This window comes from Orcinus orca, chromosome 17 (genome assembly GCF_937001465.1).
Source record: "Orcinus orca chromosome 17, mOrcOrc1.1, whole genome shotgun sequence".
NCBI classification, from domain to species: domain Eukaryota; kingdom Metazoa; phylum Chordata; class Mammalia; order Artiodactyla; family Delphinidae; genus Orcinus; species Orcinus orca.
This window is the reverse complement of record NC_064575.1, coordinates 75,693,631-75,712,169: the sequence shown is the minus strand read 5'-3', so window position 1 is coordinate 75,712,169 and position 18,539 is coordinate 75,693,631. Positions and strand designations below refer to the sequence as shown.

The 18,539-nt window shown below is 40.1% G+C and overlaps 1 long non-coding RNA gene across 1 annotated transcript in view; it reads left to right on the top strand.

Moving 5' to 3' along the window:
- Nucleotides 1–12,908, top strand: part of LOC117199655 (uncharacterized) — a 107,357-nt gene extending 94,449 nt beyond the window's left edge. Inside the window, exon 4 of the long non-coding RNA XR_004480938.2 lies at nt 11,131–12,908. This is a non-coding gene — a long non-coding RNA (uncharacterized LOC117199655). The remainder of the gene's footprint in view (nt 1–11,130) is intronic.
- The last annotated feature ends 5,631 nt before the right edge of the window (nt 12,909–18,539 follow it).

Genomic DNA, 18,539 nt, shown 5'->3' with positions numbered 1-18,539 from the left:
GAACTCATGCAAATCTCTTAATGCACATGGATTTTTACTACAACTGTCCTTACACCCGGGAGCTGATATATGTGATAGTTCTTTGTAAAATATAGAGTCTTCTACACATGAATGTGATTAACATTCCTGTTTCTAAGATTACAACTTTAGACCCCCCAAAATGGTGCTATAAACACATATGTTTAAGATAAAGTAAGCAAAAACAAATTAAATGAAGTCAAGTCATTTAATAATACTAGTGTTGGGAATGGAATAATGCCCAATAATTATACCAATGCAAATAAGAACTTTACAGAACAGAATAGTATGAATTTAGGTAGATTTAGGACTGAACATTCAAAGGTATGCTATAACCAAATATCTGAAGCACATTTCTGATGAAAAGGTTAGATGAACAGAAAAAGTGGTCAGTGAGGTGTTTAGTGAAGAGAGGATGGTTATTGAAAGCAGTAGCTATATTGTTACTAATTTGACTAATACCAAGATGATATAGCTGTTGCTGACTCTCCCAGTGGCAAATCCATTCTGACTAACTTCCTGTCAGCCAAGCCGGCCGAGGTCTCTCTTCTATGGAGACTTACTTCACTGTGCCATAGCGGATTTGCAGGCAAACTCTGTCTCCAGCTAAAACAGAGAAGGTTGACTGTTCCCTCTTGTAGGGCCTTAATGTCAGTCCAGTGAAATCTAAAGAAATAATCTGGTGTGATTAGAACACATAATTAGAAACTGATATAGCAGGGACTTTTATATGTAATTATTCATACGTTTACTCAGTAAACATTGTTTGAGCAGCTAGGAAGCACTGACACCGTGCTGCGCTGTGGTGAGTTCTGGAAAGCCCTGAGGTGTGGACATGGCCGCTCTAGCATGCATGCGATTATGTTAAAGAAAGACGTGTTTTTTAAATCAATATCTGATAAGTGCGTTGACCGACATAGGAACAGAGAAAGATGGGAACATGGAGAAGGGAACAGTTTGGCTGCACAGGAAATAAACAGGCTTGGCCGGCCTTGACTTTCTTTCAGGATGAGTCATAGTTTGCCGCCTAAATAGACTACTTGGACTAAACCTCTCACTTATTCCAATTTTCAGTACACCCCACTGCTTCCAACCCAGTTTTGCTGAGCTCTCTAAATTCCTGACACACTACTATCTACTGACTCTTCTCACTTCCTCAGATACAATGAGGCGATGTGATGAATTGAGCCTGATAGCCTTGGGCTTGACTTTTGTTCATGTCACTACCGATAGACCCTTGAGCCAAAAGAGTAAACCTCTCTTTAGTAGTTCTCGGACTTCCCCGGTGGCACAGTGGTTAAGAATCCACTTGCCAGTGCAGGGCACACGGGTTCAAGCCCTGGTCCAGGATGAGAAAGTCCGTGCACAGAAACGAAGGCCCAAAGCAGCCATAAATAAATAAATAAATAAAAATCGCTTTAAAAAAAACCTCTCTTTAGTAGTTCTGCATCAAATGAGCCTTCCAGGAATGGATGTTGAGACAGAGTTACAAGTGCAAGAGGCTTATGGAGTGGGTGGTGGGAAGAAGCCTGTGAATGGTAACAAGGGGAGGAAGTAGGACAGGGCAGGGAGAGCCTCAGACTGCAATGCAGATCTGACAAAGTGTCAGCCAACCCCTCAGAGAGCACCAGAGCAAAGACTACCTGTTAGAGCACAGACATCCCTCCACAAGCCACCACTGGGCAAAAACGGTTAGGTCCTAATGCCCTGGCCAATTAGGTACAGCCTTGTACCTAAGGTACAGCCTTGCTCAAATGCCCTGGCCAATCCAAGGGTTCTATAGCTAGAGTATGTCATCTGACGTCACTCCCCACAAATAAACAGCAAGTTCTTGACTGAAGAGCTATCTCAGCCCTGCACCTCAGTGGTGGCCACCGATTCTCAAAGACTTGCTATAGCGCCACCTTCTCTCTAGTGATCACTGAGTTGGCATTTGGATGGTTATGCTTCACAGTGACTGGAAATTTGACTCTAAATCTATCAATAACCCATAAGACAGGTTAAGCAACCTCAACTACTCCACATTTTAAACAGCTGAAATTAGTTAAGGTGTCAAAAAAAAAAAAAAGAACTATGACCACCAAATGTCATTTGTTCGTATGCACAGACACAAAATGATCTTAGTTTTCACAACAAGCTGTTATTTTGAGACCTGCATAGGCAATCATGAGAATGTTTATTGTGTGAATAACTTACAGCTTATCATATCACATAATGGAGAGAGACAGGGCAACAACAGGCAATAGTGGAGAAGGAACGTATTTACAGTCAAAGCTAGGTTTGAATCCCAAACCTGCCATGAAAGGCTATATGTCTTCAGGAAAAATTACATAGTTTATTTGAACCCTAGTTTTCCTCACCTGTAAAATAGAGTTAATAATACACATCTCACGGCCTGTGCGTATAGTGGAAGAATCTCTATGATGTGTTGATTCCTAAGGACCCCTGGTTGTTCCTGACTGTTCTGCAGCCATTTTCTACCTAATGATGCTTGGAAGGAAGACATCACTGTCAAGCTCTGAGTTCCGAAATAAAGTGCTGTTTGCTTAAGTCTACAGGGAGATAATAACCTTGAAACCCAGACTGATTCAAGAAAAAGAAAACGGTGTCTCAGAACTCCCACAGTTTTTTTTTCCTTGCTTTTCTCTCTCTCTTATTTATGCCTTAATATGTAAGGACCTGGAACTTGGAGGAGTCACTGCATGGAAATCACAGAGAGGGGAGAATAAAGGACAAGACATGGGGGAAGCCACACTTTAAAAGGAGAAGAAATGTTCTCCTGATTACACAAAGTAACTTAGAAAAATTTAGAACGAATGAGACCAGATGCTCCCTGGCTCTCTAAGAAGGGAGCTAGGACAATCCACCCATGCCAGGACTGGGTGCAGTGACTGAACCTCAGGACTGTAAGTAGAGATCCAAAGACACAAGGCCCAGAGATGGTGTTGTCTCTCTATAGTTACTACCTCCAAGGTCCAGCATGATCCCTTGTGGATATTTAGCTTTACCCACAACTTTATAAGTAGTAACTTTACTAGACTCTACATACATTATCCTAATTTCCACATACCATCTGTTTTCTGCTGGGAATACTGCTTTTACAGATGTTAATATCATAATGTCAGAAGATCACACCTACCTAGGAAGATGATAGAAACCAAAGGCTTTTCTTAGACCACGAGATAGCAAAGAGGTTAGAATTGTTTTGGAAAATAGAAATGCATACTGAAATATCCTAGTTTCTTTGTCAGACCGAGTTCTGACAAATATGACAGAACTTTTTAACTAAAAAAAATAAAAGTCATTTTCAAATTCAAAGTTAAAAATAATAATAATTTCTTTTAAAATAGGTTTCTTTTCCTGTTTCCTTCCCAAATAATTTAATGCAAAATGATTCGGTGGGGCTGAGTAAGGCAGGTATCTGTGGGTGGAAGAGGCAGATTAAGGTAGCCCAGCACAGGAGTTAGAGTCTGAGCAGAGTAAGCAGAGTATCTGCCTGGCAGGGCTGCCCAGCACAGAGGATGGGAGCCCAATCAGGTGTTGGAGGGCACCCCAGGGGAGGGGCAGCCTGACAAGGATGTCAGAGTCTGACTGGCCTCTGGAAGGCATTTGTGTGGGAGTGTTACCCTGCGGGGTTACTGGAGCCTGAACAGGGTAAGAGGAACCTACACGTAGGGGGATGGTGGTATGGGCAATCAGGTACAGGATGTCAGAGCCCAGGAAGAGTGAGGAAACATTGATGTTGAGGGCATCCCAGCACAGTGTCAGAGCCTGAGAAGGCAAGGGAGGGTTTCTACTTGGGGGAAGAGGTTGGCCCAATGCAGGGCACCAGAGCCTGGGCAGGGGGAAGAAGGTATCCATACAGGGGAATGGCAGCAGCAGCCCAGCCTGGGAGATTTGAGCTCAAGCGAGGAGAGGAAGGCATCTATGCAGCAGAGAGAGGAATAGAAATGTAGGCAGAGAGGTGTGTCATAACCTGGGCAGGTGAGGAGGGTCCCCAGGAGGGATTGGGGCTTGGCTGTGACAGGGGTCCACTGGAGGGTATGAGAGCCCAAGCAGGGTGAACAGATGATCTTTGCAAAAGTGAAGGGCGGCCCTTGTGGCAAGGGATGGTTTACATGCAGAGAGAATGATCAAATAAGTAAATGCATTAAGGGTAATGGATTCGAGATTCTCACTATTAATAATAGAGAGTGCTAAATATAAAAAGAGAGGAAACCAGAATGAACCCTGGAGTGTCAAATTGGAATTGGAGGTGCTGATATAATCTCATGGTTTTTAATATATAAATAGATGAACACAGCAATGAGGATGATGTAAATGTGTATGTGTGTATATCTAGAGTATGTGCATATATTCCCTATCTCTGTCCACAGAAAGGACCTAAGAGCTGAGTCATCCCAATAGCAATGATCAAACATAGCAGTTGCATCTTGGTTTCTAAATAGTACTGTTTGCCAGTAAAAGGAGTCAGAGTTACTTGGAGAAATGGCTGAATCTAGGGCTGGGACAGGGACAATACAGAATGAGCGTGGAGCACCTTTTTTTGGCCAGTATAAAGAAGTATGCAAAGATGGCTGGGAACATATCAAGAGGACACATGTGCCAAGCTAGAAGGGCTCCCATTTGTCAAATCACAGATAATTAGAGCATCAAGAAATAATAAGAGTAATGGACTATGACCTATTGAATAAAAGAAGAATCCAAGTGTCTACACTGATGTAAGTATATCAATGAATAAATTGAAAGGTTGATGAATAATGGGATATTTACATAGTTTTATACATAATACCTCCCTTCAAAACACTCATTAACCACAAAGGAAAGAGGAATAATTTTACAATGGAGAAGACTGACAGAGTCCACTTAATCAAGTGGTCAATGTTAATATCCCTAGTAACAGGACAAGTGGAAATGATGTGTGACCTGACAGGAAGCAAGAAGAAGGACACAGCACCAGTTCAATGGTATTCCTACCAAAGGTGCATATCATGAATCTACTGACAAAGAAACGGCAGACCAACCCATATCAAGGGACGTACTACAAAATAACTGACTGGTAATATTTCAAAAATATCAAGGTCATTAAAGTGCAATGAAGACTGAGAAACTGTTCCAAGCTGAAATAAACTAGAGACATACTATCTAAAAACAACTATTGTAGAACACTTGGAGAAACTTAATTGGGGCTTGAGGATTAGATAGCAGTGATGTATCAATATTACCTTCTGATTTTGACAGCTATTTTGTGATCATAGAGAAGAATGTTCTTATGTACAGAAAATAAATATTGAATGATTTGAGGGTGATGGGACATCATGTTGGCAAATTACTCTCAAATGGTTTCGGGGGGGGGAAGGGAAATTCTTTATGCTGTACTTCCAAGTTTTATTTAAACTCGTTATTGTCTGGAAATCACTCTGAAAAAGTTATTGGAAGATTTCATCACAATCTAGCACTAAGTCTACTACCCCTCAGTCGTTTTGAATATGCAAACTTTGTCTTTAATGAGTATTTTTGCCTTGTTTAGCTCCTTCAGCAAAAAGAACTCAGATCCATTATTAGGAGGATAATCTGGGTCATATAATTTATAGGGTAACAGTTGGCAACATGACAACCCCAGTGAGATTTCTCCCTCTTTTTTTAGCTAACCACTTCTACTTAGAAATAAAACTTTAAATATTCTGCTCTGACCTTTTTGCCTCGGAGGAGAGTTTAATTACCTGCCCAGTTTACATAAATTATGTTGCCTGTTTGTCTAAAATTGAATCCTGGGCAGAGATCAATATGGCCTCAGAAAAGCCAGAGCAAATGACTTCTCTCAAATGCCATCAAAGGTCACCAGAACCTTTCCTGCTTGGATGGGGACACATTCTGTTCGACAACCTGGAGCGTGTCACAGGCCTGCTGCCTGCTGCCTTGGGTACCAACAACAAGAGCATGATTGATCATCAGTTAGAGGACACTGGGTACAAACTCCCTCAGGAGTCAGCTCTGTGGAATTAATTGAATACCATGATGAGTCTGATTCATCATCCTCCAAAAAGAAAGGGGAAAATGGCACAGAACACACCCAGAGCTTGATGCATGAGGTTTCGTGGAGGTTAACTGCAATTTAGATTCAAGATCCTGATGGTCACAGACAGTGCATGTGCTATTTGGTTGCAGATGCACAAAATAATCCAGGCAAAAAGTACCTTTCAATCTCTTCATTCTTCTTCCTCTTAGGAAGGAGTTACTGGTGACAGCCAACTATGTGTCTGGCTCTATTCAAATAATCACATTACAAAATATTTCATGGTAGAGGTATAAATAAAGTGTAAAATGATTTTAGACAGCAATAGAATTTTCATCTGGGAGATTCAGAGAAAGCTTCATAGAGGGTATAATGTTTGATTGGTAACTAGAAGAAGGGATATAACTGTAACGAATATTTGGAAAATGAATGCAAGGGGAAATAGCAAGAGCAATGTGACAGGAACTGTGTAAATTTGAAGCCCAGGAATTACTTCAATACAACCAGAGCCACAGGGAAATAGTATTGGAAAGAGAGAACAGCTCATGGATGCTGAAGTAAGAGCCTAAGAAAAAATATGCATGTGGTGTAAAGCCAGAGGGAGAAGAATCAACAAAGAAGAAACAAACATGTAGAAAAGTTGGAGATTTCCATTAGCTTAAAGACAAAAGGAGAGGAAAAAGTGCTGAACAAGGTCAAAATGTACACAGTGGTCAAGATAGTAGAACTGAGAAACCACCGATAATGTGATAGCAAGAGCAATTCCAGCCTCAAAAAACATGGAGAACATCAGATCTCAAGGGAAAGGAAGAAACTGTATTGAAAGTCAATGTAGTAGGTGTGAATTGACCTTTCTCATAGTTTGGTGGTGAATGGAGATAGGATGGAAGTAAAGATAGAAGTGCAAAGAGAAAGAAGAAAAAGAGAGGTAAGGGGATTGATCTGCTAATGAAAAGCAAACCATCGTGGTAGGCAGAAGGGTTGGCTGCAACATAGAGAGATTGGTGCTCTAAGGAAAATAGCTGATAACTGTTATATCAAGTTCTCAGGGGGGTGATGAGAGGAGATAGAATTGAAAGTATAGGAGTATCTCTTCCAGGAGAAGAAGGAAAGAAACGATAAGAAATTTTAAGATAGGTATGATGATGAGCGTTTGTGGAAAAGGGATGAAAAAATCCAAAATACGTGGCTTTACAATTTTATATACATTAACAGGTGAGATAAATGTGCCAGAAGAAAAGGAGGTGTAAGTAAGGAGAGGTGATTTGTGGGATACACAATCAATTGTGAATAGCAACTCTTGTGGGGGCACAGATTTCAATCAAATGCAGAAAGCTTTTGTGTTCATAGAAGAACGAACCATATTAGGGCAGGATAAGGTAATTATTGTAAATTACTGTAACAAAAAGAACCCAGAGAATTCATTGGCTTACAGAACAAGATGTCTATTTCTTTCTTATGCCCAGGGTGGGGTATCCAGGTTATTTGTGGCTCTTCCCTACTCAGCCACTTAAAAACCTAGGTTTGCAATGGCTTTGTCATGTTCAACATGTGACTTCCAAGTTTGCTCTGTGTCACCATCTCAGTAGAAAAGATCTTAGAAGAATTTGCATGGGAGGTTTTATGTCCAGACCTGGAGGTGGAACACATCATTTCTGCTCATATTCCATTAGCTAGAAGCCAGTTCCGTGGCCGACCTGATGTGGGTGAACAGCTAGTAGGCTCTGTGGAGAGATCTATGACTCTATGCTAAGAGATCAGGACCCATGTTAACATGCCAGATCTCCTAAAGCTTAGAAAGTTCTTCCCCAAAGACAGACAATACTAAATTATTCATGATATAAGCTTCAAAGTTTGTAGAACATCAAGGGCCACAGGCTTGCTGGAGCTCTCCTTGGTGCTGAACCCTGTATAGCTGCCTGGATCTCTCCAATATAAATAAGATTCCCACAGAAAAGGGTAAGGAGCAACATGGTACATAGACCTTGAGGTGATACATTAAAATTAATATTGTTGCTCATACAGAAATTTCCGTTGAACACTTTGTTTGTCCACTTGATGAGAATGATTGAATGAAGGAGTGAAAAGAACCTTGGACTGAGAATTAAATAATCTGGGATATAGTCCAGATGTTGTCACTAATTCTCCAATGATCTAGCCAAGTCACTTCTTTCTTCTGCTTCTCAATTTTCCCTCTTTTACATGCTGCTAACGGGCTCAGTGGATCTTTCCTAGTTCAAAAATAAATGTGTAGTAAGTCCTTTTAGAGTTGACAATGTTTTCTTGCCTCTATCTCATGAAGGAAGAGCCCCAAGTAAGTGTTCAGCTGTAAGGCATTCTCAAACACTGATGTCTGGAATAAAAATTATAACTCCTTTGTGGAAGGTAGTTTGGTACAGGTTTCGAGAGCCTTAAGTAAGCTCATGATGAAGGAAATACAAGAAACCTTGGTGTCTGCAGAGAATTATATATAATTACATATAATAGAGAAAATTAAAAGAAATCAAAATGTCCAAGTTCAATAGGAATATTAAATACAAGGAATATATGCTGTCATTAAAAATAGGGGTTTTAAGGTTTAGTTAACATAATGAATATTGAGGAGTCATTAAAATGTTTGGTTAATTATTTAAGATAATAGAAGTATGCCATAAGTTTCATCTCTAAAAATGTCAGCCCCTCCCAATACTCTCTTGCATTTCCCCTTAGCTCCTATTACCACCTGAAATCTATACATTCTGCTAATCGTGTTTATTTTTGTCTCTCCAAACTGGGATGTATGCTTCATGAGGGCCGTAATATTTTTGTCTCTTTCGCCCCTTGTTTTAACCCCCATTTCCTAGAAAATTACTTGGAAGAGAGTTCCTATTCAATAGCTATTTGCCGAATGAATAATTTAGTGTCAAGTGAAAATGCAGATAAACTTAGATACAGAGCATGATGACTCTAATTTTATAAAGTTAACATGTATGTATATGTGAGTCCGAATATGTCCTGGCTATTTACCATAAGTTTATTTTGTCTTGAAATGCAAAAGTAAAAAAGAGGTATAAAAGACACTCATTTTGGGGCTTCCCTGGTAGCTCAGTGGTTGAGGGTCCGCCTGCCGATGCAGGGGACACAGGTTCGTGCCCCGGACCGGGAGGATCCCACATGCCGCGGAGCGGCTGGGCCTGTGAGCCATGGCCGCTGAGCCTGCGCGTCCGGAGCCTGTGCTCCGCAACGGGAGAGGCCACAGCAGTGAGAGGCCCGAGTACCACAAAAAATAATAAAAACAAACAAAACAAACAAACAAAAAACCCTCAACAGCTTACCTTCACACTCAGGATAAAATCCAAACTCCTTATAAACTATCGCCTAAAGACTCTGGACAAATCCCCCAACTTCGTCTCTTGCCCTCCCACTTTCACCTCACTTTATTGTACTTTTTCCCTTGTCCTCAAAACACAAGATCTTAGGTTTCTCTCACACCTTTGTACTGATTTCCCCCTGCCTGAAGTGCTTTTCCTTCATATTATTTCAAGCTGGCTGCTTCTCATTCTCTAAGCCTCTAATCAATATCACTTCTCAGAGAGGTTTCCAGGACCACCCATCCATGCCAGTTCCATGTGAGTCACTGCCTTCCTACTGCCTCAGTCATTGAAGTTAAACATTTATCTTTGTCTGAAATTGTGCACTTATTGTGTGTATCTGTCTCTTCCTCTAAAAATTAAGTTTCCTGGGGGCAGGAAAATTATCTGCCTTCTCTATATTCCAAAACCTAGCATGGATATATAGACTTACTCAACAACTATTTGTTCAGTGAATGAATCAATGATTCTGACTTTTGCTCATAACTGCTCCAAGGTGTAGTATTTCTCCTACTCCATCCTTAGTATCTTCCATTCCCATTCCTGCTACTTAACCTCATTTTGGATCTTTGACCTTACTTTCATAAGAGTTTTTCAGTCTTATTGAGGTATAATTGACAAATAAAATTATAATATATTTAAAGTATACATCATGATGATTTAATATACATACACATGTGAAAGGATTTCTCCCATCTAGTTAATTATCATATCCATCACCTTACATATTTATCTTTTTACATTTTGGGTGAGAACGTTTAAGTTCTACTCTGTTAGCAATTTCAATCACACAGTACAGTATTATCAACAATAGTCACCATATTATATTCAATACATTGGATCCTCAGACCTTATTCATCTTGTAACTGAAAGTTTGTACCCTTTTACCAAACTCTCCCTATTTCTCTGATCCTCCAGCCCCTGGCAACCATTCTTCTATTCTCTGTCTCTTTGAGTTTCACTCTGTTTTTTTTAATTCCACATATAAGTGATACCATGCAGTATTTGTCTTTTCTCCGTCCCACTTATTTCACTTAAGCATAATGCCCTCAAGGTCCGTCCATGTTGTTGCAAATGGCAAGATCTCCTTCTTTCTCTGAAGGCTGAATAGTATTCATATATGTATATATAAAACATCTTTATTCGTTCACTCATTCATGGGTACTTAGGTTGTTTCCATATCTTGGCTACCATGAATAATGATGCAATGAACATGGTAGTGCAGATACCTCTTCAATATCTAGCTTTCAATACTTTTGTATATATACCCAGAAGTGGAATTGCTTGATCACATGGTGATTCTATTTTTAAGTTTTTGAGGAAGCTTCATACTGTTTTCCATCGTAGCTGCACCAATTTACATTCCCACCAAGAATGCACAAAGGTTCCTTGTTCTCTGAACCCTTGCCAACACTTGCTATCTTTTGTCTTTTTGATGACAGCCATTATAACACCTGTGAGGTGATAGCTCATTGCAGTTTTGACTTGCATTTCCATGATGATTAGTGGTAATGAGCACCTTTTTGTGTATCTATCGGCCATTTGTGTGTCTTCTTTGGAAAAATGTCTATTCAGTTCCTTTGCCCATTTTTAATCAGATGGATTGGTGGGGTGGGGGGTGCTACTGAGTTGTATGAATTCTTTGTGTATGTTGAATATTAATCCCTTATCAAATATATGATTTGCAAATAATTTCTCTGGTTTCTCTTCAAATCATATAAATCTTCCACCTTTTACTTTCATAAGATTTTGAAGCAAGGCTTGGACTTCAAATGATAACAGTATGGGTAAAGATATGAGAAGAGGACATTCCAGGATGAGGACATGTATGAGAAAAGGGGTGGAGAAAGGTAAGGAATTTGATGATGTTCATTAAAAGCTATTGTAAAGTCTATAGTCATCACATTAATCAGAACTCTTGTGTTAATAAGGGACAGTGTTTTAAGCCAAAAAGGAAATTTATTACCTCATCTTACAAGAAAATTCAAGCTTTGGCTTCAGGCATTGGTGCATCCAGGTGATCAAAGAATGTTATCAGAAATATTTTTCTTTAATCTTTCATACTGTTTCTTTTGTGTTGGCATTTTTTCAAGTAATCTTTTCTTCAGGCAAAAATGACCACCAATAATTTCATCTTAAATCCTAATAGCTTAACAATATAAATAAATTGATATCAATTCTTTCCTAATAGCTACAGAAAAATTTCAAAAGGTTTCTGCTAGTCAGATGTACTAGTTAACCTATTGCTTCCTAACCAATCACCCTAAAACTCATCATTTAGGACAATGATATTTCATTATTGCTCATGAGTCTGCAGGTGGGACTAGTGGTTCTGATAGTCTCAGTGGGGCTCATTGGTGCATCTGAAGTCAGCTGTGGGACAGCTGGCTGCTGATCTCGTCTGGGCTCTCAACTTGTTTGGGCAACGGCAGACTGGTTGTTCTAGAGTAACGTTAGCTAGAACAACCAGGCTCTCCTCCTGTGTCTCTCACCCTCCAAAAACTTAGCCCAGACTTTTCTCATGGCAGTTGCATGGTTCTAAGAGAGAGGGTGGAAATACACAAGTCAAATTGAAGTCAATACTTAGAATTAGTACATTACTTCTGCTGCAATGTATTTGTCCTGTTAAGTCACAAAGCCAGTCCATATTGAAAGGACTGGGAGGAACTGGGAAGAGGTTTAAAGTCACATTGCAAGGGCATGGATACAGGGAAGGTGAAAAATTGAGATCATTTTTACAATCAATCTCATACTGGACTTAGGTCAGAGTCCTATCATTAAATTAGTTACTATGAACCAGGTGTGAACAGAAAGCTTAGCAGTAATGGTTTCTAAGGGAAAAGTGAAGGGCTGTTCCCATAAGAAGTGATGATTAGAAAGCAAACTCAGCCGTTTTCCACTACATGGGATATACAAGCAGGAAGTCAGTTTGTCATAGTGTTTTAGAGCATAAGGTTTTGATTCAGACTGTTGATATTGGAATCATAACCCTGCCACTTCCTCTGTGTGTTTAAAACATTACCTAACCTCCCATAACCCAGTTTTCTCATCTGTAGGATAGAAATAATCACAGTTCTTCTCTCCTGGAGGTCTTTTAAGGATTAAATCAGACAATACAAGTTAAGTGCTTTCAAGGGAACCTGGTACTTAGTAAATGTTCACTAAATCTTAGCTGTTTTGTATTATTATTTGGCAAAAGTCAAGTTGTGAAATATTATGACAAAAAGAGCCACCTATCAGGAACATGATTTAAAGGAGAAAGCTTGACTTTCTTTACAATGATGGAGTGAGATTCCTCCCTTTCATTTCCACTATACTTGCCTTACTGAATTCAGTTTCTAGTATCGTATTAGAGCCCCAGGGGGAAAATACCCTTCCATAAAGAAATTTAGGTAAATTTCAGGCTTAAGAAAACAAAAGCTATAAATATGAGTTTGTAGCAAGGACACAAAACTGTGTCAGCATGGTTCCAGGGTAGTATGGAGTTCATCATCAATTATTAAACAAGGTCAATATTTGTGGCACAGAGAAGGCTTTTTTTTTTTTTTTTTTTTCAGAGAAGGCTTTTAGCATATATTATTTATGCAGATGGTTGTAATAGGTTCTCCATCCTTGAACAGGGAGATTTGAGAGTGGAATACTATTAACAAGAAAACTACTTGGCACAGGAAATAGGATATCTTCTTTTCCAGGAAATAGGTTCTCTCACTCTCTCTTCACTATCTTATTTCTACAAAAGGAAAGAATCTCTAATAAATCTGTAATTACTATGCTTCTCCATGCCTTATATTATGGAGAAGGTGTATAGGGAAGGAAGAAGAAGGTTCTAGGAAAAAAATAATATTGGTTCTGGCCCTCAGGAAGCCTACAATCTGGCTGGGTAAATATAGTTTCAAGTATGAAGCAGGACAATGGTCTATATTAACAAATGCTGTAACATGGAATAGAGACAGATATTTAGGGGTTCAGTTCAGACAAGAAGTGATCAGCATGAGCTAAAAAATCATGATGGGCATAACAGGGGATGGCATTTCCCCCAAAGTGTGATTGGGAGGCAATGAATCCCACCCATTCAATAAACAGATACTAGCACAGGACAATGTGAGATCATGTCCCTATGGTCCATGGGAAGAGCATGCATTGTGATAGTCCATTGACAACCAGAGAGGTTAGAAAACATACAGGGCTTTTAATGGTTACCTGTTAAATGACCTGATGGGGAATTAGTTCTGAATGTCAAAAGAGTAGTGTCCTTAAAAATGAGCAAAAAGAAGAGGCAAGGGGCAGAAATCAGAGCTCACAGAGATTGGAACCAGCTACATTGGACTCTTCCTCTCAATCCCAGCCCCTGACCCACTTTGTTTGACTTCATCGATCCTCAGTATCCCCATCTGTAAAATGGAAATTGCAATAGTAGCTACTGCATATGGTTACCATGAAATCTAAGTAAAGCGGTTAACACAGTGCCTGCCACAGAATGATGATTCAATAAATGTTAGCGCTATTAACTTCTCTTATTATAGGTATAATTTGGGAAGTCATAGAGTCAGAATGTTAGAGCTGGAAAAAATATGACATGCCATCAAACCTAGCTCAGTATAATCTAGAGGTATGACGTTCTCTTCTAACCATCTTGCTTCTGAAGACAAGGCGGAAACTCAACCAAGTTGACTGCGAGTTTTTTTATTTGCATTTATCTATTGATTTCCTCCATAGAGGGCTTTTATGAGACCAACTTAATACAGCATGTTTCCCCATTTTCATCAAGGATTATAAACAAGGTCAATCTATATAGAGATGGGCTTTCAGCAGAAACAGTGATGTCATCATGCTCAATGAGTTTCATCGAAAGACTCTTCCAGATAATGATGAGAGTAAAATACGCCCAGGTTCCCCTTTTGTTCCTTTATTAATGAATTTGAGTCCACAGAAACTCAATAAAGGTGACAGAGAAGGCTCATGAGCATCACTGAAATCATCCTTACCAGGGGCAACCTGCATATCACAAAGCCAATTTTCCATTAATAAAAGACCATACCCAGAGCAGGATACTACGCTCTACTGCATTTGGACTATGTGTAGTAGAAGTGGTTCATCTGAGTGGTGGCAGAGTCCCAAGCATGCAATTTGAGCTCAGTTGTTACAGGATTTCATTGGCTTCACTCTGGTCTTGGCTCGGTCCCTTCCTGGCCCCCACTTTTGACCAAATTCAAACCCTCTTGCCTAGACTATTGAGAGAGCCCCATAGCTGGTTCTCCTACCTGTTTTCTCTTCCTATCACCAATCCATTCTCCACAGGGCTGACCAAAATATCTTTCTCAAGCACAGACCTGCAAATTCCCTACTTTTTAAAAGATGCTCACTGGCTCCCCACTTCACCTCTTAGCTTTTATTGCCGCTGCTACTGTTGTTGCTATTATTGCCATTAGAATCACCATCATCATCATCATCATCATGATTATCATTTCTGGATAAAATCCAAACTCCTTTAAATACAATTCAAGATCTTCAAAATCAGCCACTGTTTCCAGCTTTATAATAATTAAGATAACTACCGTTTATTGAAAGTTAATACGTCACAGGTCCTCTGCTCAATGGTTTACTTTCATTATCTCATTTCATTCTTACAACAATCCTGAAAGGTAGTCTTATCATACCCATTTATCAGATGAGGACACTGAGGCTAGGAAAAGTAATGTATCTTGCTTAAGGTCGCACAGTAAATAAGCAACAGCCAGAATTCAAACCCTGATTTGTTTCGCTCCCAAACCCAGGCTGTTAACCATCATTCTCTCAGCCTCATCTCTGATCACCTCTCCCACACTCCCATCTCATGCACACCTGACTACTGGCCCCTCTAAGGAAAACTGATCCCGCAAATTTTTCAGGCCATTGCACATACTTTTGCTTCTCCATGGAATGCTGGAACATCCTCCAACCCATCACAGCAAGGTAGCCACCTCAAATGTCACTCTAGCAATGCTGTGAGCCTCTGGCCCAGTGTCCATGTACAGCACTGGGTACACTCATCTGTCAGGGGCTGCAGGCACTGGATGCTAAAGCTAACCACTCATAGCTCCCTTCCCCAGAAATATTGCCCTTGTCTTTCCTAGAGATGTCCAGGATGTGACCACACAGACACACACCCACTCAGGGCAAATGACTGACTGATGAAGAGAAATAAAAACTCAGGCCCCTTGCGTTAGATAGGACAACCTCTGTGGTGCAATTTGAAAGTGCATCTTTGCATAGGTCCTTGCCCTGTCCTATCCTACTTCCCTTACTACTTGGCTCCTCTAAGAGTACACCCTAAATTAATCCCCATCTCAGGCTGTGCTTCTAGTGAACGGACTTAAGCCAGGCTCTTCCTCTGCGATGCCATTCCTTACCTCCCCAGAAAGACTTTATATTTTCAGCATCAATGCTCATAGAACATATTTCCATTATGGCATTTAGCATAGCATTTAACAGTGTTCTGATAATATTGTACCGAAAGTCCTTCTCCTTCAATAGATCATTGGTTCTTCTAGGTGAAGGACTGTGCCTTTTGAAGCTCTGTACCCTCACACAATGACAAACATTCAGGAGGCAGGCACTCCATTTCCTCCAGCTCACAGGAAACTCTCCACCCTGCCTGTCAGACTGGAAGGGCCCTGATCCAGATACTTGGCTGTTACTCTGTCTGTCCCATCTTCCAGCCCTCCTTCCCCACGACCCAGGCTCACATTATCAAGTTATGTTTAATTAATCTATTTTAGGGTCAGCTTTGCTTCTGCTTTCTCATCCACAGACCCTCACCTGTCTGTCTCCTTGCCCCACCTCTGTTTAATCTTCCTCTCTCCTTTACTGCTCAGACTTCACAGAAGTCCAGAATTTAGGAGTACAAATCATCTTATCAGAGCCGGTCCCTTGGCTGGATGCAAATGTAAGACCTCTTTGATTTATGAATGTCATGCTCTTCAGAGGGAGGGAGAAATGTCCCATTAAATGATATCCATCTCCCCAATCCCATTAATAAGCTAATTAAAAAAGTTAAAGAGAGCTTCCCTGGTGGCACAGTGGTTGAGAGTCCGCCTGCCGATGCAGGGGACGCAGGTTCGTGCTCCGGTCCGGGTAGATCCCACATGCCGCGAAGCGGCTGGGCCCCCGTGAGCCATGGCCGCTAAGCCTGTGCGTCCGGAGCCTGTGCTCCACAACGGGAGAGGCCACAACAGTGAGAGGCCCGCGTACCGCAAAAAAAAAAAGTTAAAGAGAAGTTCATGGAGAATAGATTGGCTTCTGTAATAGTATGTTGGCTAAATAAAATATTAATAAAAACACAACATGTGTCTGTGTCAGATGCCTCAGTGAGGAGGACTGAGATCGTAATTGACAATGTGAGTTTCTACTCATTTGTCTGAGGTGAGGCTGCAGCGTCCTTTCTATCTGAGTTGTTTTTGTCATGATCAAATAGGCTTTAAAGCACTAGCTGGATAGCTAAAAAAGAATCATTCTGTGAGAATTAGATGTTTTAAACACAATGACTCAATTAACGGTCACAGCAACTCTCTGTGCTAGCCAAGACACTGAAGCTCAGAGAGGGTGATTTAATTTCCCAGAGTCACACAGGTGGCAATTATCAGAGTTGGATTTGAACCCCGGTTGGTTTGGCCCCAAAGTCTACTCTCTTTTCACTGCACCATATTTTATGAGGGCATGCCACAAATAGGGGCAAGATTTGAACAGAGAAGTTATGACTGAAAGGTGAAAGAGAAGGCCAGAAAAGGTCCTTTTGCTTTAAATAAACTTATGAGTTGAGGAAAAAGCTGAGGAGGTGGACTGCATTTCCAGCAATAAGAGGAAGTCTTCTTTCAGCAGTCCAGTGTTCTATTTATAGCATTTGGTAATCTAAGAGATGAGAGGCTAGGTGAGTAGTCAGCATTAGTTAGTATTTGAGACAACTGACCGAGAATGTTGTGTAGCCAAAGCAAAGGAAGGATAGAGCAGAGGATGTGGTGCCTTTCTGAATGGGTGAACTTAGTCCAATGATCAAGAATGAGGTAATAAAATTCATCACTATGATCATAACCATCAATTGGGAAAAGGAGAGTTCCCAGAAAAAGTAAGGGCCACCACTTGTGAAAGCAAGGGATTACAATACAGCGTCCTCCATATAAGGGAAAAGGCATGAATACGATTTTTTGTTCTTGGTTTATGGAGAAGGAAAAAAATTAAGTGATAGCCAGACTAACAGGTTTAAGTAGGATGTAGACAACAAAAGTCTTAGGTTTGCAAGACAACCACCTCTCCCATAGCCCCTTAGCCACATTGGCTTCCTTCCTGCCACAGGACCTTTATACATGCTGCTCTCTCTGCCTCAGACATTCTTTGTCCGCCTCTTCACTGGGATATCTCTCACTTATCTTTTAGAGCTCAGCTCAAATATTCCATCCTCAGGGACACCTTCCCCACTTGACTCACCCTCCTTCACCATATGTTGAATCAAGTTTAGGTCTCTCTAGGTTTTCACGGCTCTCTTTATTTTAATTTATAGTAATGGCTGCTCATTGGACTAATTAATCAATTAATTAAACTGTGGTTATCTAGCTTATGGCTGTCTTTTGGACAAAGCTGAAATCCTCATGTGAGAAAGAGAGCAGCATCCTTATTCAGCACCATATCGTCAAAGTAACGCATGGTGTTTAAAATAGGGAGCAATACAAATGAACTTATTTACAAAACAGAAAGAGACTCAGACATAGAAAACAAACTTATGGTTACCAAAAGGGAAAGGGGAGGAGGGATAAATTAGGAGTTTGGAATTAACAGATACACACTACTATATATAAAATAGATAAACAAGGACCTACAGTATAGCACAGAGAACTATATTCAGTATCTTGTAATAACGTATAATGGAAAATACTCTGAAAAAGAATATATATATATATATATGAAATACTTTGCTGTATATCTAAAACTAACACAGCATTGTAAATCAACTATACTTCAATAAAAAAATTTTTTAAATTACATTCAATCTTAAACAAACAAAAAAGTTAAAATAGAGTAAAATGGGGAGCAATAAGTATTTCTGGAAGACAGGAAAGGAGGGAAGGAAAGAGAGACAAAGGTTTATTGACTTAAATTATGTTATAATCATTTGTTTACGTCTT